Source organism: Amblyraja radiata, chromosome 8 (genome assembly GCF_010909765.2).
Source record: "Amblyraja radiata isolate CabotCenter1 chromosome 8, sAmbRad1.1.pri, whole genome shotgun sequence".
NCBI lineage: Eukaryota > Metazoa > Chordata > Chondrichthyes > Rajiformes > Rajidae > Amblyraja > Amblyraja radiata.
This window is the reverse complement of record NC_045963.1, coordinates 37,824,843-37,846,751: the sequence shown is the minus strand read 5'-3', so window position 1 is coordinate 37,846,751 and position 21,909 is coordinate 37,824,843.

Genomic DNA, 21,909 nt, shown 5'->3' with positions numbered 1-21,909 from the left:
AGAAAATTGGAATTTCTCCAAGAGTGACTTGTACACTTGTGGTTGAGTATTGCAACATTATATGAACGTAGTGGCCAGTGCGATATCCGTGCGATATCCGTAATGACTCTTGCGGGTACCGTGGGAACTCCTGCGAACGGTGAACCCGGAAGCTGGACAGAGGGGACAGAAGGTGATTACATATTATCTTCAGTGGGATTGAATTTAAAAAATAAATAAAAATAAAGATTTACATCCGCATATGGACATCAACTTATTCATGAGTTATGTTAATGAGATTCAAGAAAATAACTATAATCTTTAAAAGGGACTTTAAAAGGGACTTTACTGAAAGGTTACGCATTTTTATGGTCCGTGAGATATTTTTCACATGTACTTCTTTGAGAGATACAGGTCGGAGTCCTCGGGTCCAGGGGTCCGGAACGCTACCAATCAATGTTGTGCAGAGACCCGTGTAAGGAGTGAACTGCACATGCTGGTTTAAACCGAAGACAGACACAAAAAGCTGGAGTAACTCAGCGAGTCAAGCAGCATCTCTGGAGAAAAAAAGCTGATGTTTCGGGACGAGACACATCTTCAGACTCAATTCCGATTAGGATGTCTGAAGAAGGGCTCCGATTCGAATCGTCACCTATTCTTTTTCTCCAGAGATGATGCCTGACCCGCTGACTTACTCCAGCTTTTTATGCTTTTCTTCCCAGATCTGACTTACCTGCTGAGTTACACCAACATTTTGTGTCCTTCTGTGCATATTAACCAGCATTAACCAGCGTCTGCAGTTCCTTTAGACATTACATAACTTCAGATTTTAGAGATATAGCGCGTGGGAACTCCTGCGAACGGTAAACCCGGAAGCTGGACAGAGGGGACAGAGGGTGACTAAAAAAGGTGGTCTCAAAAGGACACATGGGAACATGTGTCCTTCGAGGACGTCCCACCTAATTGTCATTGTTGGATAATCTTTTTAACAGGAACACTTGCAGAGATGGCTCCCAGAAAATCTCAAAGGAAGGGGGTAAAGCGGGTCAGAGATGTTTTTGCCATGCAGGAGAATGAGGAGGAGACGCAGCAAGAGAGACAGGTGGAGAGGCAACAGGAGATGCCACAGATAACACTGCCTGTGGGCTCCTTGGAGCAGGGAGAGGGTGAGCAAGGTTCGGCAGCCTGGCCAGCTGTGACTTTCGCTTACTGCCGACACCTCCAGCCCTCCTTCTCATGGCCGATCATCGGTTCATGAGTTGGATGGGGTGCCGAATATTCTCCGGTGCCCGGGCCAAAACTCCTCAGCTGGCCCACCGGCTCGGTCAACGAATTGCCGTCGGCAAATTTGTCCCTTATTTTGACCCTTTGACCCTTATTTAGGAGTGAGAAAGTTGTCAACCCTAGTTGGCGTGGGCAAGTTGGGCCGAAGGGCTTGCTTCCGTGCCCAATTACTTCATGACTTTGCACAAATATGGTTAGAATTCTCAATTAATGCAGATAACTGTCTTGCTCTTCCGACCCCTGTGCATGCCTGGCACGCTTGCCAGATGTGGGCTTGGCGTGCAAGCGGCTGAGCAAATAGGGACCCATCTAGCAAGCCAGAAGGAGCTCAGAGGGTGGGTGGTCCACCGAAAGGGTCACGTGGGGAGAAGGGGGGGGGGCGGTTGATTGACAGCGGAGGCGACCATTCGCAGGCAGGCGGCGACGACGTCACAAAGGGAGGGGTCGGGGAGGGAGCGGGCGGGCCAATGGGAGCGGGCGAGGTGGGCGGGACCATGCCCCCCTTTGTTACTGTAGCGAGGGAGGAGCCGTGGGCGCGGGGGCAGCAGCAGCAGCGGCGCCGCGGCAACAACAACAACAACAACAACAGCAGCAGCAGCAGCAGCGGCAGCAGCGGCAGGAGATGCCTCTGGTTGCACTGCTTGTGCTGCTGCGCCCTGCTCTTCCTCCTTGTGACTCTGCAGGTCAGGCACTTTCTTGCTGCTCTGTCCCATTTGGAGACAGAGGCCCTATTGCCACCTCCCTACCCCCCTAGTCTGATCGGAGCAGATCACGGTGCAGGGATGGATCATCTGCGAGGCAGCAGTAAACACCCTCTCTGTAAAAGGTCATGTCCTTCCTTCACATCGTTTTTGCATTCACGTCCACGTTTTTAATGCAAGCTCCGAGTAAACTTGCACATTCCTGCCAATGGGTCTCTCTGCCCATATACTGCCAATGAACTTGCATTTACGTGGCGCCTTTCACCACCTTGGAAGATCATAAAGTGCAATTCGGCCAGTAAGTTAGGTTTGAAGCATTACAAATCAAAGCAAGTACTGGAATCACAGCATCTGTGGTTACTACTGGATAGATTAATAAAGGCACTCCCGTTATAAAAGTAAAACGAATTCACGAATTGAAAAGTTGACTGGTAAATGTGTGCACATGTAAGATTTTTATATGCATATGTGCAAGCTTCATCTTTATGAATAGCGCCTGGGATAAACCATAGTTTAGACATTTAAATGATCGCCATACAAAAGTTATTAATTTATAAAAACTATTTTCCTCCATTTAAGTTTCCCATTCATTTAAAATCCAGTTGCAAACATTTTGATGGCTACGTTGCAATTTACTTTCTTGCCATAATACAGAAGACATTTGAGCCGATTCAACCAAGGGAGGATATATATAGTGTGTGAAAAAAAAAGTTACATCATTTGTGTCACGTGTAGTTCACGATGTTCATTCAAGATTTAACGCGACAGCTCGGGAAACGGCCAAGTCACTCGCACGAATAACATAAATGCCGAGTACCGTGGGAACTCTTTATCTACTGCCGTTATATCGTGCGAGACTCGTGCTGGACCACGACCTCTTCACTCTGGTGACATCTTGCGTCAACTCGCCCCGTGAAAAGGCCCTTTCAGGCTGCAGTTCAGCCAACCATTCACCCGTGATTATATTGATCATGTGGTCAACTCCTACGCACGCATCTCTATACTTCACAGAGTTTAGTGCAGGGATATGCATAACTCACTGAACCGTTAAAGATCTTTCTAAAACAGCTTTGGGAGATCAAAATTGCAGCATTTGGGGCAGGACAGTGGTGCAGTGGTAGAGTTGAAGCCTCACAGGGCCAGAGACCAGTTTTGATCCTGACTATGGATGCTGTCTGTTTGAAGTTTGTACGTTCTCCCTGTGACCGCGTTGGTTTTCTCCGGGTGCTCCAATATCCACCCACATTCCAAAGACGTGCAGGTTTGTAGATTAATTGGCTTCTGTAAATTGTCTTGTCCACATCCCACTGCCCTGCATATCTTTGGGATGTGGGAGGAAACCGGAGCACCCAGAGGAAACCCACACTGTCACAGGGAGAAAGTGCAAACTCCACACAGACAGCAACCGAGTTCAGGAACAAGGAGGGTCTCTGGCACTGTGAACAGCGGCTGTACCAGTGGCGCCACCAGGTCAGAAAACATCTCTGGAGGAGATGGACTGGCGACGCTTTGAATTGGGATCCTTCTTCGGACACCTGATATGTTGACAATTTTTAAACCCTACCTTTAGTTAGGGTTTATCAAATAAATCCATCAACTTCACTGTCACAGGCGGCACAGTGGTGTAGCTGATGGAGCTGCTTCCTCACAGCACCAGAGACCCGGGTAAGATCCTGACCTCAGCTGCTGTCTGTGTGAAGTTTGCATGATCTCCTTATGACCATGTGAGTTTCCTCCAGGTGCTCTGGTTTCTCCCCATTGCACAAAGACACGCAGGTCTGTAAGTTAATTAGCCTTTGTAAATTGCCCCTGGTGCATAGGGAGTGAATGCGAAAGTGGAGCAACATAGAACGGGTGATGGATGGTGGTAGCCCAAAGGACCTTTCCATGGGTATCTTTCAATTGCTCTCTCTCTCTCTCTGTCTGTCTCTCTCGCTCTCTTACTCTCACTCTCTCGATTTAAGTGGCTGTTCAGTGCACAAAATATACTTTCTTCATTTTAATTCACATTCCTCTTTAGTCGACAATGCACCGTTCTACTGCACTTTTTAATTGAGATCAGTTAGTCAACAACGCAGTGAATCAGTGGACAACCTTAATGAAAACCTGCAGTTATAATTTCATCAGCGAGTGGGGGTTGTAGGAGGCTGCATGGGGAATGGGATGCAGGACAGAATGTAGGGTATAGGGATTGATGGATGGAGATAGGAGTGTGGGTTGAAGGTAGGAGTCTCCCGATATCCTGTCAAAATGGGAGTTTTTAAAAGTAAAACACACTGCACCTCCTGATCAAAAAAAAATCATATATAACCAGTAAACCGTACAAGAATTCTCATAGTTAAGATTTCTGCTCAAAAATCCAAGCCAAATGCACGATTTTTTTAGAGTTACATCTGTTCCTGATAACAATTGGAATATCTGCGGTGTCTCAGAGACTCAGGGTTGAATAACCTTTTGCTCAGGCTGATCATTGAAGTTACAACAAAACTTGACACTAATCCCACAGAAATACTTACTTAGGCATGACAAATCTTCATGTTCCAGTAATTTAAAGGCTTGGTAATGAGTTTACTGAAACTGCCGGGTATGGTGAATTGATAATGTCCAGTTAATCACAGAATAAACATTCTCAGAGTTATGAGCAAGCAATTCTCTAATCAACTTGACTAAAAAGGCAGTGCGACTTTGCATTATCCTGCCATTAATTTTTCAACACATCTTGTTATCAAACACCGCCTTAAATCCTTGACTTGAAAACTAATTTGTAGGCTTTCCAAATTGGCTTTTAACCTTTTTTTTGTCAGTGATGATTTATGACTCGATGCATGGCTGGTTTAGCACATTTGACTGAGTATTTCAACAATATATTAATGTATTGTTGTTGATGATCTAAACACAGACAATTATTCAGTTGTTATAGAATCATGAAGTAGAGAAGCACGTCATTTGGCCCATCATGACCATGCTAACCATCACGAACTCAGCGATCACCCCGTACATTAGCACTAGCCTACACACTAGGGACAATTTACAATTGTACAAAAAACAATTAACATAGAAACATAGAAACATAGAAAATAGGTGCAGGAGTAGGCCATTCGGCCCTTCGAGTCCACCACTCCCTGTGTGAAAAATGTTTTTCTCATCTCGGTCCTAAAGGATTTCCCCTTTATCCTTAAACTGTGACCCCTTGTCCTGGACTTCCCCAACATCGGGAACAATCTTCCTGCATCTAGCCTGTCCAACCCCTTAAGAATTTTGTAAGATCCCCCCCCAATCTTCTAAATTCTAGCGAGTACAAGCCGAGTCTATCCAGTCTTTCTTCATATGAAAATCCTGACATCCCAGGAATCAGTCTGGTGAACCTTCTCTGTGCTCCCTCTATGGCAACTTAATAACCTTTACATCTTTGGTGTCTGGGAGGAAATCGGAACACCCGGAGAAAACCCACGTGGCAACAGGGAGAATGTAAAAACTCCATACAGACAGCATGCGTAGTCAGGGTCAAACCCGAGTCTCTGGTGCTGTAAGGCAACAATTCTATTGCTGCACCACTATGCTGCCCCTAATATCTATCCCCCATTGTTGTAAACTTCTATTATGACTCCTCTCACTCTTCTCCTTTCCAAGAAAATGAACCCAGCCTCTTAAGACTTTCCTCATAACTGAGCTGCTCTATTCCAGGCAGCATTCTGGAGAATTTCCTCTGCATGTTCTCCAGTGCAATCACATCCTTCCTATAGTGTGCCGACTAAAAATGTACACACCTCTCCAGTGGTGGTATAATGATGCACCACAACATCTCTACTCATAACTCTCATATTATTCCCCAGCCTTTGTACAAGAAAACTTCCACCACGTAATTTGATCCACATGCATTGTGCTTTGAACAAATACATTGGTGTAGATGCCCTGTAATTTTAACGCACACTCTGAATTTTGAATCCTTTTCTACTTCTCTTTGTTATGTTGTGGCCAACACATTGGCATAGTGAACTACTTTTCACTCAGTGTTTGTTGTCACTTGGAAATTGCAACATTAGATGAATGTTAGGGCAGTACAGTGCCACAATGATAGAGTTGCTGCCCCACAGTGCCAGACACCCGTGTTCGATCCTGACTATGGGTGCTGTCTGTAAGGAGTTTGTATGTTTTCCTGTGACTGCATGGATTTTCTATGGGTGCTCCAGTTCCCCCCCCCACACTCCAAAGGTGTACAGGTTTGTAGTTTATTTGGCTTCGGTAAGTTGTAGAATTGTTCCCAGTGTGCGTAGGTTACTGTACGGGGTGATCACTGGTCAGCGCTTACTCGGTGTTTGCTCACTGTATTTCTAAAGTCTAAAGTCTAAAGTCTGAAAGGAAGAAAACAAGGAAAAGACAGTCCAAATTCCCGCACTCTCCAAACCCCTCCCATGCATTGAAGGGGATTTTTGGGCTTTGGAGACGTTGGTGGAAATGCACCGAGCGTCAGCAACAGATTTATGAAACATTGTACAATCAGCATTGCAGCCAAACCTCTGACAAGCACAATACCCAGCATCTGGCACGTTTTTTCAACCCTAATATTTTATGCTTGAATTCATTCTGTTATCATGGCTACGATCAATCAATATGCTGTGGAAAGTTACTAAATGCGCAATACTTTGCTTTCCATCACTCACAACTTTGACATTTCCCTTCCTGATGCAACCTGGTCCCATTGAGTTTCTATGTATAAACAAGCAACTGCAAATGCTGGTTTACAAAAAAAGATACAAAGTGTTGGAATATCTCAGAGGGTCAGGCAGCATCTCTGTAGAACATGGATAGGTGGCATTTCAGGTCAAGATCCTTCTTCAGATAAATCTTAATTTATCTATAAAAATATTTAAATATAACTAAAAATAAAGTTTGTTGAGCTTCTTAAAGGTGGAAATGGAATTATTGTATGCATGTAATCTTCTCCGAACCATCTGAACTGAACCACCCTACTAACAACTAGAGAGCTGTCCTGAGCTACTAACTACTTCATTGGAGATCCTCGAACTATCTTTGATCCAACTTTACTGGTCTTTATCTTGCACTAAACTTTATTCACATTATTCCCTTTATCAGGTACCTGTACACTGTGGATGGCTCGATTGTAGTCATGTATTTGCCTTTTCACTGATGGGTTAGCACGCAACAAAAGCTTATCACTGTACCTCGGTACAAGTGACAATAATCTAATCTAATCTATCTAATCTCTATCAATCAGGGATCTCCTCATAATTGAGGTCGGGTTCTGGAGTCGAGTCTGGAGAAAGGTCTGACCCGAAACGTCACTTATACATGCTCTCCAAAGATGTTGTCTGACTCAAGCACTTTGTGTCCATGGGTTTTCCAACCTGCTTCATTTCACTGTAAAATCTGGATAGAGGTACCAGGTGAGTTTTACATCAATCCATTCTATGCCATGGATAGCTACTGAGGAATTCCTAGTCTTTGACTGTTGTGTGAAACGTCTTCTGACTTCCACTGAGTCCAATGGAAAAGCCACACACTTCAAGCAGAATAAATAAGATGGGACTGATGTTGGTGTTAATGAGTGGTAATTTGACCCAAAGTTTATTGCATGCAATTTGCTGACTCCACTCTCTGAATTCTCCATCTACGTCTACATACAAAGACTTCTTGGGCTGCCTGATCAAAAGTGGTGGGAGGGAGGATGCTGACTGTTTAAGAGCTTTATTAAAGGTGTGTTTGAAGAGCATCTGAAAGGAAGAAAAAGAGTGATTGTGCACATTCTATCTCTTCTATCAACCAAGGATCTCCTCATAATTGAGGGTACACAAAATTGCTGGAGGAACTCAGCGGGTGCAGCAGCATCTATGGAGCGAAGGAAATAGGCGACGTTTTTCCTTCGCTCCATAGATGCTGCTGCACCCGCTGAGTTCCTCCAGCAATTTTGTGTACCTTCGATATTCCAGCATCTGCAGTTCCCTTTTGAACTCCTCATAATTGAGGTCAGGTACTTTCCACCAGAGGGCGCTCTTGTCATGCCACATTGATCAATTTTAACCATTGAAAGTAAAAAATAATTTAATATAATGCAAGTATTTATATTTTACAAATTTCAGCAACATTTCAAGATTTATGACCGTAATCATTTATTTCGAACATTGTATGATTTAATATTTTTCAATCATAAAGTTGTTTATCATCATCATAAATGGCCATTTTGTTCACTTAATTTGCTGAAAATTAATAGGAAAGTTAAGAATGATTAATTATTAAGTAGAATTTCACGAAGGTAATCATTGTGGGCAGATCTATAAACCACAGAAATACAAGTATGAACAGTGAATTAACCCAGATTATGACCTAGACATGAACAACTTTGCTAAAATGAAAATAAACTACACAAATTGTGAAGGACACAAAGTGCCTAAGTAACTCAGCTGGCCAAGCAGCAATTTTGGAGAACGATAATTCGAGTCAGGACCCCCTTCTTCAGATCGATTGCAGACAGGTGGGGGAAAGAAAGCTCCCTCTCCCCCCTTCCCCACAATCAGTTTAAAGATGGGTCTTGACCCGAAACGTCACCTATCCATCTTCTCCAGAGATGCTGCCTGATCGGCTGAGTAACTTTGGCACTTTGTGTCTTTTTGTGTGAACCAGCATCTGCAGTTCCTTGTTTATACACATATTGTGAATCCAGAGAGACCATGTGTGTATACCCACAGTATGAACATTGAATTATCCAATTGTAAGTAATATCTTAAGTCTTCTTGCACCAACTCAACGCCTTTGTCACTTGCACCAGCATTCTGCCAATCAAACCCCCTCACCTGTAGCCGCCTGTCACTTGCCAAGCTTTGTTCTGTCCCCAACTTCAGCTTTCATCCACCCCCACACACACACACACACTTCTATCAGTCTGAAGAAGAGTCCTAACACAAAACATAGACTATCCATTCCCTCCAAAGATGCTGCCTGAAGAGCCTGTCCCACTTGGGCGTCATTTACGCGACATCATTTATGCGTCATGACGCGCACGTGATGCGCGTATGGTGTGCATTACGCGCGCATGGTGCGCATTACGCGCGCATGGTGTGCATTACGCGCGTATGGTGTGCATTACGCGCGCATGGTGTGCATTACGCGCGCATGGTGTGCATTACGCGCGCATGGTGTGCATTACGCGCGCATGGTGTGCATTACGCGCGTATGGTGTGCATTACGCGCGCATGGTGCGTGGTGACGTAGGCAGTGACGCGCGGTCGCACGCGTTGCCCCAGGATTTTGGGATTCACAAAATCTTTGCGCGCCACTTGCATGACGCGCAAATGACGCCCAAGTGGGACAGGCCCTTAATAATAATAATAATGGATGGGATTTATATAGCGCCTTTCTAATAATCAAGGCGCTTTACATCGCATTATTCATTCACTCCTCAGTCACACTCGGTGGTGGTAAGCTACTACTGTAGCCACAGCTGCCCTGGGGCACACTGACGGAAGCGTGGCTGCCATTCTGCGCCTAAGGCCCCTCCGACCACCACCAATCACTCACACACATTCACACACATTCACACACAGGCAAAGGTGGGTGAAGTGTCTTGCCCAAGGACACAACGACAGTATGCACTCCAAGCGGGATTCGAACCGGCTACCTTCCGGTCGCCAGCCGAACACTTAGCCCATTGTGCCATCTGTCGGCCCTTGACTCGCTGTTTCCAGTCTCTTGTGTCCACATTATATTGGCACTCTATCTGTCCTCTGAAGGGGTGAAAAGAAACATAGAGGGAATTAAAAAAAAAAAAAATTATCTGGAACTAATATGAAAATTGCAATTCACACAGAAAGAGAAAAGCAGGTATCTACATGTTCCAGCCTACCTTTCTACGCCAGTCAGTGCCTTCCACCACCTTCCCTGCCTCCAGCTTCCACTGTTCTATTTTCTGTTTCAATCTGCTATACCATGTTGCTTCACTTGTTTTCATTCTCTCTTCTGGATCTTCTGCATCAAGACCATTACAGTGCCATCCAAATATCTTCCAACTGCAATGGGTCGATGAAAGGACCTGTGCATTAAATATTGCAGTATGATATTTTATTTTTCAAACAACTATTTATTAAATAGCAGCTCTACAGCTGGTACAGTGTTAGAGACTCCGGTTCGATTCTGACCTTGGGTGTTGTCTGTATGGACTTTGCATGTTCTCCCTGTGACCATGTGGGCTTACTTTGGCTGCTCCAGTTTCCACCCACATCCCAAAATGGTGCAGGTTTACAGGTTAATAGGCCTCTGTAAAGTTATGCCTGGTCTGTAGGAAGCGGATGTGAAAGTGGGATAACATAGAACTAGAATGAATGGGTGATTGAAGGCCAGTATGAGCTCAGTGGGTCGAATGGCCTGTTTCCATGCTGTATCTCTAAATTAAACTAAACTAAACTAAACTAAATTAAATTTAACTAAACTTAACTTAACATAACTAAACTAAACTAAACTAAACTAAATGTAGATAGACACAAAATGCTGGAGTAACTGACCGGGTCAGGCAGCATCTCTGGAGAAAAGGAATAGGTGACGATTCGGGTAAAGCTTGTAAAGCCCTTATTGTTATTGTCATAGCTACTGCAGTTTCCATTGCTTTCTAACCACAGGTCAGCTCAAAGTTTGATAGTAGTCTCAATCAGAAAAGGTAGCCATAGGTAAAATAAGCATTCCATTAATGTCCCATTATTGAGATGGGGTGGAGAACGCTTTAAACTATAAATGTCAGCGTTAAACATAATGGTAAAGGCAGTACCTATGCTAAGGTTTCAGAAATGAAGTAATAAATCCTGTGTTAGTCAGTTTTTAGTAGACAATTATGTTGACAAGAATAACCCTAATTGTATTTCAGTTACATCCTGCACTTCATAAATTTTCAGAATTTGTATTGAATGCACCACTTAACTGACAATATTCTGCATTTTTTTAATTCACAAATTTCCACTCTTGGCATTTCAAAATTAAACAATCAAGAAATAAAATATATGCAGAGGTTTTAATAAGGTGCTGATCGCTAATACGATGGAGTTTGATTGGCAACATGAATCATTCTGTGTTGACATGCCTGGGAGTTTACTGTGCTAGCTATTTACATTTGGGTGTTTGAGCATGGTTGGCATGGATGAGTCGGGCCGAAGGGCCTGTTTCTGTGCTGTATGACTTTATGACGATGACTCTATAATAGCCATGCCACTCAAGACAAAATTGTAAAGAAAGGAATGAACAAATAGTAAGCAAAAGCAAAACATAACGCATAAGATGACTCGCCCTCTGACCCAATTACTTCACCTGAACACAATTATTTGTGTTGCATGCTTTTCTGAATTCCATTTGCTTTTAAAAGGTAATATTTCAGAATAATTTTGCAAGAAAGTATAAAATTGAATCCAACTCAGGGCAAACATAATGTCAAAATGAGACCTAAATATGCTCTTCCTGTTACATTTCGAGACCTAAGTGTTCATTACAAGGGGAGGAATGACCTTGATGAGCTATGAGTTACCTTCAGAGATGGAAAGAAATAACATTTTTCACCAAAGTTCAGAAGCTGGTGCTGGTGTAAGGTGTTACAGTGCCAAACAATGCAATGTTGGCCATAAATATTAGGGTTGCTGCTTACCACACACTTCTGATGCTGACAAAATTGCCTTAAATTGCATTAAATACTAAATGATGTTTTAGCACCAATAAGTTTGCTCAATTATCCCTGGTGCAGTAGCCCGAAGACGTAGTAACCCTTCTCGCAGCAGTAAAGACGTATAGGTGCGTGCATTTAGCCCAATTGGCACCATTTGTGAAGTGTTTTCACTTAAGTTTCACCTCATTTTGGTTGTAATTTTCCTTGAGTGCCCTAACTTAAAGAAGCAGCATATGTTGGTTTGGCAGCCCTGGACTCAGCAGAGAGAGTTCCATATGAGTAGCACAAAGCTAGTCAAAAATGTCGGACAGTACATTTGAAGCCTTTCCAGTTCCTTCATCATAAATCTTTTATGATGAGCACCACATAGCAGTACAGCTGCTGCCTTACTGCTCGAGAGACCCAAGTTCGATCCTAACTAAGGGTGCTCGCTCTACAGAGTTTGTATGTTCTCCCTGTGTCCATGTGAATTTTCTCCGGGTGCTCCAATTTCTCCCACACTCCAAGAAGAATGGTCTTGACCCGAAACTTCACCCATTCCTTCTCACCAGAGATTCCTAAGTTGCTCCCGCATTTTGTGTCTATCTTAGGTTTAAACCAGCATCTGCAGTTCCTTCATACAGGTTTGTTGGTTAATTGGCTTTGGTAAAATTGTAAATCGTCCTAAGTGTGTAGGGTAGTATTAGTGTACGGGGTGATTGCTGGTCGGCGCAAACTCGCTATGCCAAATAGCCTGTTTCCATGCTGTATCTCGAAAGTAAAGTTAGGTAAAGATGCACCAAATAAGCATAGGCATTGAGGGAACTGTGCAATACACTTCAAGAAGAATCTCTGGGCAACTTATATGCTCACTGCCAGCGGTTATCGAAGTTTGTGTAACACTAGATTTTAAGCATTGGTTCCTGCAAAGCTAGCACTGGGGTATGGTGTCAGATGCTTTACTACCACAGATGTTTTACCAACGTCACAAGTGCTTTATTCAGTGCCTCAAACACACAGCTGCCCATCCACGCCAGTATGTTAAATACACCCGAGGAATACCTCAAATCAGTCACGAACCAGCCATTTATAACAGGGGTATCATATAGGCAAGAAAATCCACTGCTTGCATTAAATCGTTAGCAGCTCAGACCCACTTTATATTTCCATCCTCAATAGCTCCTTGTATTGTTACACACTTTTCATCCTGCCACAACAGGATAGGCTCCGGTTATGCAGGGTACTGAAAGATTCACATCTGCCCTCTACCCTCTTCCCTTTAACGTGTTTTTGAAGGAAGTGCGAGCTTCCTCCTCGTACAAGGTTTCATATACCAGCAAGACAGGCCAAAGCACAGCGGCCTAGAATTCTGTAGGAAAGAACTGCAGATGCTAGTTTAAAAAATGCACTGAAGTTTGGCACAAAATGCTGGAGTAACTCAGTGGGACAGGCAGCATCTTCAGTTTCAGGTGTGAAGAAGGGTCTTGACCAGAAGCGTCATCTATTCCTTCTCTCCAGAGATGCTGTCTGTCCCGCTGAGTTACTCCAGCATGTTGTGCTTCGGCCTTGACATCTATTGCATTGCGTGATGGAATTTCTTTGGAAAGCCAATCTAGTGTTTACTTCACATTATGTCAACAGTAACCTGGCTCTGAATATGAATCTCAGCAGGTTTCAGGTTATATCTTTATCAGGTGGTCAGTGGGTACTTCCTGTTTGCTCCCCAAAACCCATGATTTTCCTCCTTGGGTACCATCTTACACAAGAATGACTCATGGCTCTTTGACACAAAAGGACGGGGCGGGAGATTGCAACCTTCAAGTGGTCCGCCTTGTTTCTACCAATGCAATCAACCTGGCGTGCACAATCAAATAAGATCAATTAGAACAAGTTGTCCTACAACTTTATGCTGTGCACACCATACGCAAGAAGAAGAAGCAGACACAAAAGGGCATAACGTGCTGGAGTAACTCAGTGGCTCAGGCCGCATCTCTGGAGAACATGGATAGGTGAAGTTTCAGGTCAAGACCCTTCTTCAGACACAATTCTTTCCCAATGGCTTGAAACACATGGTTGGATTCCACTTCTATAACTTTCATTACAAAATGTAGTCTGTGAAGACGTGGGCCGCACTTCACTGTTTAAATAGTTTTGAATGTTTTTGTGAATTCTATTATTTTTCTTAATTTTTTATTTGAGAGTTTAAAAAAATTGTTAAACTTATTTTTTTTTAAACAAAGTGCTGGAGTAACTCAGCGGATCAGGTAAGGTTTGGAGGATATGAACAGGCAATGTTTCAAGTCGAGACCTTTCTTCAGACTGATTGTAGTGTGGGGAGAAAACTGGAAGAGAGGTGGGGGCAGGACAAAGCATGACAAGTGATGGGTGGATACAGGAGAGGGGGTTTTGATTGGCAGATGTTTGGACAAAGTCCAAAGATGAAAGGTTAGAAGTGGCATGAAATATGAAGCTAGAGGAAGGGTATGGGGGGAGGGGGAAGAAAGAAATATCTGTGCCTCACTTGGAAGAGAAGGGGGAAAGGAAGAGAGAAAGGGGGGAGGTTGTTGACAAAGGCCAGAGATGAACCAGCACTATGTAAGCATTCATTTGTTCCATATCTCTCTACATCACCGTGTATATCTCGTTTCCCTTTCCCCTGACTCTCAGTCTGAAGAAGGATTTCGACCAGAAACGTCACCTATTCCTGTCTGACTCGTTGAGTTACTCCAGCTTTTTGTGTCTATCTTCAGTTTAAACCAGCATCTGCAGTTCCTTGTGTCTACATTTTACGTTTTTGGTATGTGTCTGAATCTCAGACCCTTTCCAAACATAAGAGGTATTGTTGCAGCTTTGACAGCCAGCAAAAATGTGGAGTGGCTTAGCCAGCTGCCAAAGTTTTTTGCAGTGGATTTAAGGGTGCAGCTTTTTCTGACCCACCCTCCTTCCACACAACAACATTTATATTTACAGATGACTCTGCCACCAGGCAAGGTCTTGGTGCTGAGACTGGAACAAGTTATATCCTAAAATCCTTCAACTGTGGATACGAAATAAAAGGAAAGACGCCCAGTAATCAGCAGTAAGTAAGAGTTGTTCCCCACTGAACACACAATTAGGCCCATTGCTTTGCGCTGTAGTTTTACACTGCCCTGTGAATTCTTCCTTCAGCCTCTCATGTTAGTTTCCCCAACACATGCTGTGGAATGTTGCAAACTCATGGGAAAACATGCTTTTACATCAGGCCTGTTCATATCTTCAGTTACATTTTGTCTTTGAGGAGCTGCATCAACTTTATTGAAGCAGTTTGCCGGCTTCATTTAGATCAGTCATGCTCGTGTTAGGGCCAAAGTGATTAAATTTCATGCAAAAATGTTAATTTCTTGCAGCAGGGAGCGTCTTTCATTGGGGTGGATTATGTGCTGGGCTACATCTGCCAGGTCTCATGTTATTATGAGACAGTCAGATAACGTGGCACTGGCTGCCAGATGAACGCAAGCAATTTTGATACTTGCCCACATGATTAAAACTGCAGCAAGGATACTTCAACGGGGAGCAGGGAACAGGTTTTGGAAGAGGCACAGATTTAATTTGCCAACTCTACATGTGTTTTAAATTATTCGCAGCGTGTTTATATGTATAAGGGTCGTGGAAACTAGTCTGTAATATAAACGCTCACTAGTAGTATTAGAGTTGTTCAGAAATGAGCACCTTTGGCCCACTGTATCCATGCCGACATTTTTCCCATCTGCACTAATCCCATTTGTCCATATTAGGTCCGTATCATTCTCTGTCTTTAAGTGCCTGTCTAAATGTCCCTTTTAGACAGAGTGATTGTATCTAACTCTACCACCTCCTCTGCCATTCTTAATATAAAATCTTCCCTGTTATATCCCTACTAAAACTCATTCTTCCTTTAAACCTATTTTATCACCTATCCATGTCCACTGGAGATGCTGCCTGAACCATTGAGTTATCCAGCACTTTGTGTTTTGCTCAGGACACCAGCATCTGCAGTTCCTTGTGTCTACCTATTATTTGTAATATCTCTACCAGAGGAAAATGATACTGATCAACTACCCCATCAATGCTCATAATTTCATATCCTTGTATCAACTAAGCACCCCCCCCCCCCCCCCCCCCCCCCCCCCCCCCGAGATCTAACTTTAGTAAAATTGCAATGTAACATCTCAACTTTTATATTCGATGTCCTGTCCAATGAAGGCAAACACACCATATGGCTTTTTCGCCACCCTGAAACCTGCGTTGGATCTTTCTGTATTAAGAACTTCTCAGTAAATTGGTAAAATGTTTGTAAGAATTAGTTCACTTCAAAAGATTTGACTGCTTTTTATAAAGTAGTGGACATAGAACAGAGAATTGTACTGCACAGGAAGAGACCTACTGGCCCACAGTGGCAAGTCTCTTCTACACAGGATCCATATGCCTCCTAACATATCTATGTGCCTATCCAACAGCATCTTAAATGCCTCTATCGTATCTGCCTCCATCAGCATCCCTGGCAGCGAGATGCAGACACCCAAAAAACATGTAAAAAACATGCTCTGCATCTCCCTTGAACTTTGCCCCTCTCACCTTAAGCAATGCTCTCTAGCCTTTAACATTTCCACTCCTGGAAATTCTGATTGTCTACCCCATCTGTGCCTCTCATAATTTTACATCCTACAACCAGGTCTCCCCTCAGTTTCCCACGCTCCAGAGAAAACAAGCCAAGTTTGTCCAACCTCTCCTTGCAGCTAATAATAGCTGCAAATTCTCCGACTGCATATTCCATCTAACCTTAGAACTCATTTAACACAACCTCAAATAAATTAAGAGAATAGATATTTTAGTGCTGAAGTAACATGGCAGGTCAGGCAGCATTTTTTGAGAACATGGTCGAGACTCTTCTTCAGACTCTGTCACTCTCAGTCTGAGGATGGATCTTGACACAAAACATACCGATCCATGTTCTCCAGAGATGCCGCCTGACCCACTGAGTTACTCCATCATTCTGTGTCCTTTTGTATCTGCAGTTCTTTGTTTCTGCAGAATAGATATTTTCCCTTCCTTACAATGCTGTCATCCATAAAGAAGGATGTTCCAAAATTGCTGGTGGTTTACACATATAAATCTCATTGAAATTAGCTTCAGAAAATTCAGATGTTTTCCAGAGTTTATCTCTGCTCCACCAGAAATAACAATGCCTGGCTTGAGAAGGAGGAAAGATGAACGGAGCATGTGTATATTTAAATGTAATGCTACGTGCCTGGCACATATGCAACAATGCCTATGCTGAAATAGAATTGTTATCAATGGTGGGCAGGCTGTGTTGGCATGCTGCCCCTACATGGAGTCTGGTTTCAGCAAAGTGATACTGCTTCAAATTGATCCGTGTGTGAAAGAAGTGCACTCTCTGACTGCAATATTTGACTGGCAGCCTGCTATGACCCTGATCACCCCTTAGTCCCACTGGGCTATCAATGGCAAGTGGCATAATAGCAAAACATTTATATGCACTGGTGGCAGATTAATATTCACTGCCTTTCGCCTACTCTTCTAAGCTTGCTATTCACAACATAGTCTTGAGATTAGGGAAGCAGGGTAGGAGATAGAGAGGGATTGGTAAACATTGTTACCGAGCACTGACTCCTAGAGAGTTTAGTAACATGGTTTTGAGACAACCATGCTAGTTATGAGTTCAGGAAATGGGCGGTGTGTACATATCAGTCAGCGTCAATGGTGGAGAAAGTTGAAAGCTTTAAGTTTCTAGACTTAAATATTATCAACAATCTGTTCCAGTCCAACCAACAAAATTTGGCATGTCCCAATGACTCTCACCAATTTCTACAGATGGACTGTAGAAGGCATCCTATCTGTAGCATCTCAACTTATTTTGGCAACTGGTCTGCTCAAAAACATAATAAATCAATCACAGCCTAGTCCAGTACACAAAACATCCTCTCCCCCCCCCCTCCCCCCCATTGACTCCATCTACACTTCACGGTGCCTCGGGGAAGCAACTACAAAGGACTACTCACGCCCCAGTCATTTCCTCCTCTCCCGTTGGACAGAAGAATGAAAGCACTTACCTCTTGATTCAGTAACAGCCTGTAACGGAAGGAACTACAGATGCTGGTTTATACCGAAGATAGACACAAAATGCTGGAATAACTCAGTGGGACAGGCAGCATCTCTGGAGAGAAGGAATGGGAGACTTTTCAGGTCGAGACCTTTCTTCAGACTCTTGTCCGACCGACTCTTGTCAGTAATAGTTTGTTTCCCACTGTTATCAGACCACTAAACTAAGTTATGGGTGTGGTCCTAACCTCCCAACCCTCCCTCTTGCAGCGTTCGCATTTTTATTTTTCACTTCATCTCATTACACCTGACAATAACAAACCAATACAAATGCCAATCTCTTTGAATCTTTGAGTGGATCTTGCAATAGCAGAATCTGTTTAATCTGACCAAACACAAAATATTGCAGATGATTGAAAGCTGAAAAAAACTAAAACTGCTGGGAGTATCAGCAGGCCATGCAGCATCAATAGAGAGAAACAGCTCATTCTGATGAAAGGTCACTGCCCTAAAATGTAAACTATTTTTCTTTCCAGTCACTTCCTGACCTGCTCAGCAATTCAAGCATTGACTTAATCTCGGATGACCAATTCTGCGACAATTTTTTCAGATAATATATCTAATTTTCCCTTTCTGTAGATTTTAAGCAGTTAGTCTGATAGCAGTTGTCAAAAATAAATAGTTATTTTTATCTGTAGAAGATTCCTGATTAGCAAGGGTGTCAAAGTGTGGGGTGGTGGAGGGGAATAGGGGGAAACCATTTTCAGGCACCTACCTCGACGGGGAGGCGACTTTCTTCCTTGTCGCTTCTTCGCCCCCCCTCCTCGCAGCCTTGCAGCTGGTTTAGTGCGGCCTTTCCCGGAGTCGGGACCAGAGCTTCAGTGGCGGAGAAGCGGGGACTTTAACATCGCGGGCCCCCTTGCGTGGTGTCGCTGGAGAAGCGCTCCGACCGCTGGCCTGCAGCCTACAACATCCTGGAGCCTCGGCCTGTGGAATTTCTGGCGGCAGACGTGGTGCGGATCTTCCATCATGGAGCGGGTGGTCCCTCGCCAGTGGGTCACTGGAGAAGAGCTCCAACTGCCGGCCTGCGGCCTACAACGTCTGGAAGCCAACGTCTCCGGTAAGGAGGTGGCCGATTTGGGAGCTCCGGGCCGTGGGATGTGCTCGACTTGTCCCGACGTCGGCGTTCCGTCCATCCTGACCAGAGGGCCTGAACATCGGGCCGTCCCTAGCGGGGACTACTGAGGGCCAAGGCCCCGACCATGGGTGAACAAGGGAGGAGGAGGAGGACGGTCTGAACTGTATTGCCTTCCGCCACAGTGAAGAATGCTGTGGTGGATGTCTGTGTTGAATTATGTTGTATATTATGTCCTTTTTTAATTGTAATGCTGCATGGTAAATTCATTTACTGCACCTTACGGTGCATGTGACAAATAAATTTGAACTTTAACTTGAATCATCTCACCGATCTCTAAATTAGCCTTCAGTTTAAGTTGTACATTGGCTGAAAGAACTTAGTAGCATGAAAAGAAGTTTTGAAGAAAATGTTCTTATTGGCTATATTTAAGAGGAAGTTAGATGGGGCCCTTGTGGCTAAAGGGATCAGGGGGTATAGATAGAAGGCAGGTACAGGATACTGAGTTGGATGATCAGCCATGATCATATTGAATGGCGGTGCAGTCTCAAAGGGCCGAGTGGCCTACTCCTGCACCTAATTTCTATGTTTCTATGTTTCTTTGTGAATTAAGCAAATTGATGTTCATGGAGTTCTTATGTATACATTTTAGCTTTTGGAAATTGTATTACTTTGTGGGGGTGGGGTTGGGAGAGGGAGGTGATGGTGGGGGATAGTCAAAGTCTTTGATAAGGGCTTTATAGAAGAACAGTAAAATATGAAATATACTATTTGTTGAGTCATTCTTTCTTTACTGGAATCAATTGTCTACCCGTGCCATTACTGGTCCTCTTTGTTAGTGAATGTTTTATTGGATGCATCTAACTGTTGTGGATAAACCACTGAGTCATGGTACTGTATGGGGGAATTGTTTTATTCTCTAAGCGTTATGAAAGCTTCTTGGGTATCTGCCAAAGACATGGTAAAGTGATTGACATCATACACTAACTGCACTTTAGCAGAATGAATGCTTTTCCTATTCATAAGATTAAGGGGGATTTTCATTTGAGACTTTAAATGCCATGTCCATTCTGTCAACTAGTCTTTACATCTGTAAGGGGCCTGAAGCAATAACTCACTCTTTGTTTGGTGAGATTGATTTGCTCAGTTCTCCTTGTTAGGGCTACTTGTCCTACTAGGTTTGTCTGCAGCCTTTGACATGGTTGATTGTGCCACCCTCCTCCAGCACCTTTCCACCTCTCCACACCTCTCCCACCATCCAGACTCAGCTCAGCTCTACTCTCATTCAACTACCGGCAACTCAATGCATTACATTTATTAATGTTGCCGACATGCCTCTTTCCTCAAGTATGCTCCAGATTTTCAATAGTGCCCTCATATATAAAAATAGTAAATCTGCCCACAGAGGTCAGGGCACAGCGACGGAGTTGGTGTCTTACAGCACCAGAGACCTGGTTTCCATCGTGTCTACGGGTGCGTTTGTTTGTAAGTTCTCCCTGTGACTGCATGGGTGTTCCCCGGGTGCTCCGGTTTCCTTCCATACTGCAAAGACTAATGGTTTGTAGGTTTAATTGGCTTCTGTAAGTTGTCCCTAGTGTGTAGGATAGTGCTAGTGTATGAGGTGATCGCTGGTCGACATGCTTGGTGGGCAGTGGCGGACTGGCCAGGGTGTCAGCTTGCCCGATGGCAAGTGGGCCCCTGATGAAGTGGGCCCCCTATATCGTGGGCCCCTGATGAAGTGGGGCCCCTTTGTCTCCTGGCAACCAATATTTTTAGACCCAGTCCGCCACTGTTGGTGGGCCGAAACGCCTGTTTCCATGTTGTATCACTAAAGTCTAAAGTCCTTCTTTGAAACTTTTCGGCCTTGTTTAGTTCCCCCTTCCCCCATCCTCTCCTTTAAGCGCTGTTGTGCTATTGTGCCAGGGGGGTTAGTTCAGTTTAGATTATTGTCAGGTGTAAAGCTTTTTGTTGCTTGTTAACCATGATTACAATCAGACCATTTACAGTGTATAGATACATGATAAGGGAATAACGTTTAGTGCAAGGTAAAGCCAGCAAAGTCCGGTCAAGGATAGTCCGAGGGACATCAAAGAGGTAGATAGTAGTTCAGAACTGCTCTCTGGTTGTGGTAGGATGATGCAGTTGCCCGATAACAGCTGTTTCCCCACTGTTTAATGCACTGTTTATCTGGTCATTTAATATTCTGCTGTTTGTGTAGCCAGGATACCATCCTTCAATACTGTAACAAAAGGCATATTTTGAGTGTCTGAGTTCTGGCGTCAGAAGCTTCTTTGACCATCAGTAGGAATTAACTTGTCGCAGCAAAGGTGTTTTACTGCCAGCTAATATGTAGTTCTGTAAAGTCAATTGTCTACACGTTTTATAAATGTTAAAACTAAGTATTCACTGAAACTGTACTTAATCATTCATTGTTGTTTTTGTGTATCAAGAATGTAAAAATGTGATGTACTTTGCGTTTGGGAAATCCTACCGAGAGGGTTTCCAAGAGAATATCTGTTTCTCTTGATCAATGAAGATTTTTATATCGGGCTTCAGCCTCCGAGTGGCTTAGTTCAAAAGTCACGACAAATGGCATTCTTCCTGTAGTAGTGTGACTGGATCTGTACACAGTACTCCAAACGTGATCTTACCGAAGTATTGACTGAATGTAATGTGACATCCCAATTCCTGTACTCAGCTGCCTGAACAATGAATGCAAGTGTGCCAAATGCCTTCTTCACTGCCTTTTCAAAGAATTATGTACCTGTGCCCCTGCACCTCTGGGTCTCCCTTTCAACCCAGCACAGCCTTTGACGGTCTGAGGAAAAGATCAAGTGCCCAAATTCAGCATCAGTTCCCTGGTGCACGGAGCAGCAGTGATTCACCATCTCCTTCATTCAGCAGAATCACAAACAACCTATCGTGCAAAGCCCTGGAAAAATACTTCCAATCCTGATTCTCAAAGATGATCTAAATCGATTGGCAGGATAGGTTTAGGTTTATTATTATCACATGAACCGAAGTACAGTGAAAAGTTTTGTTTTGCATGCTATCCAATCGTTAAATAATACTATATATAACTACAATCAAGCAAACTC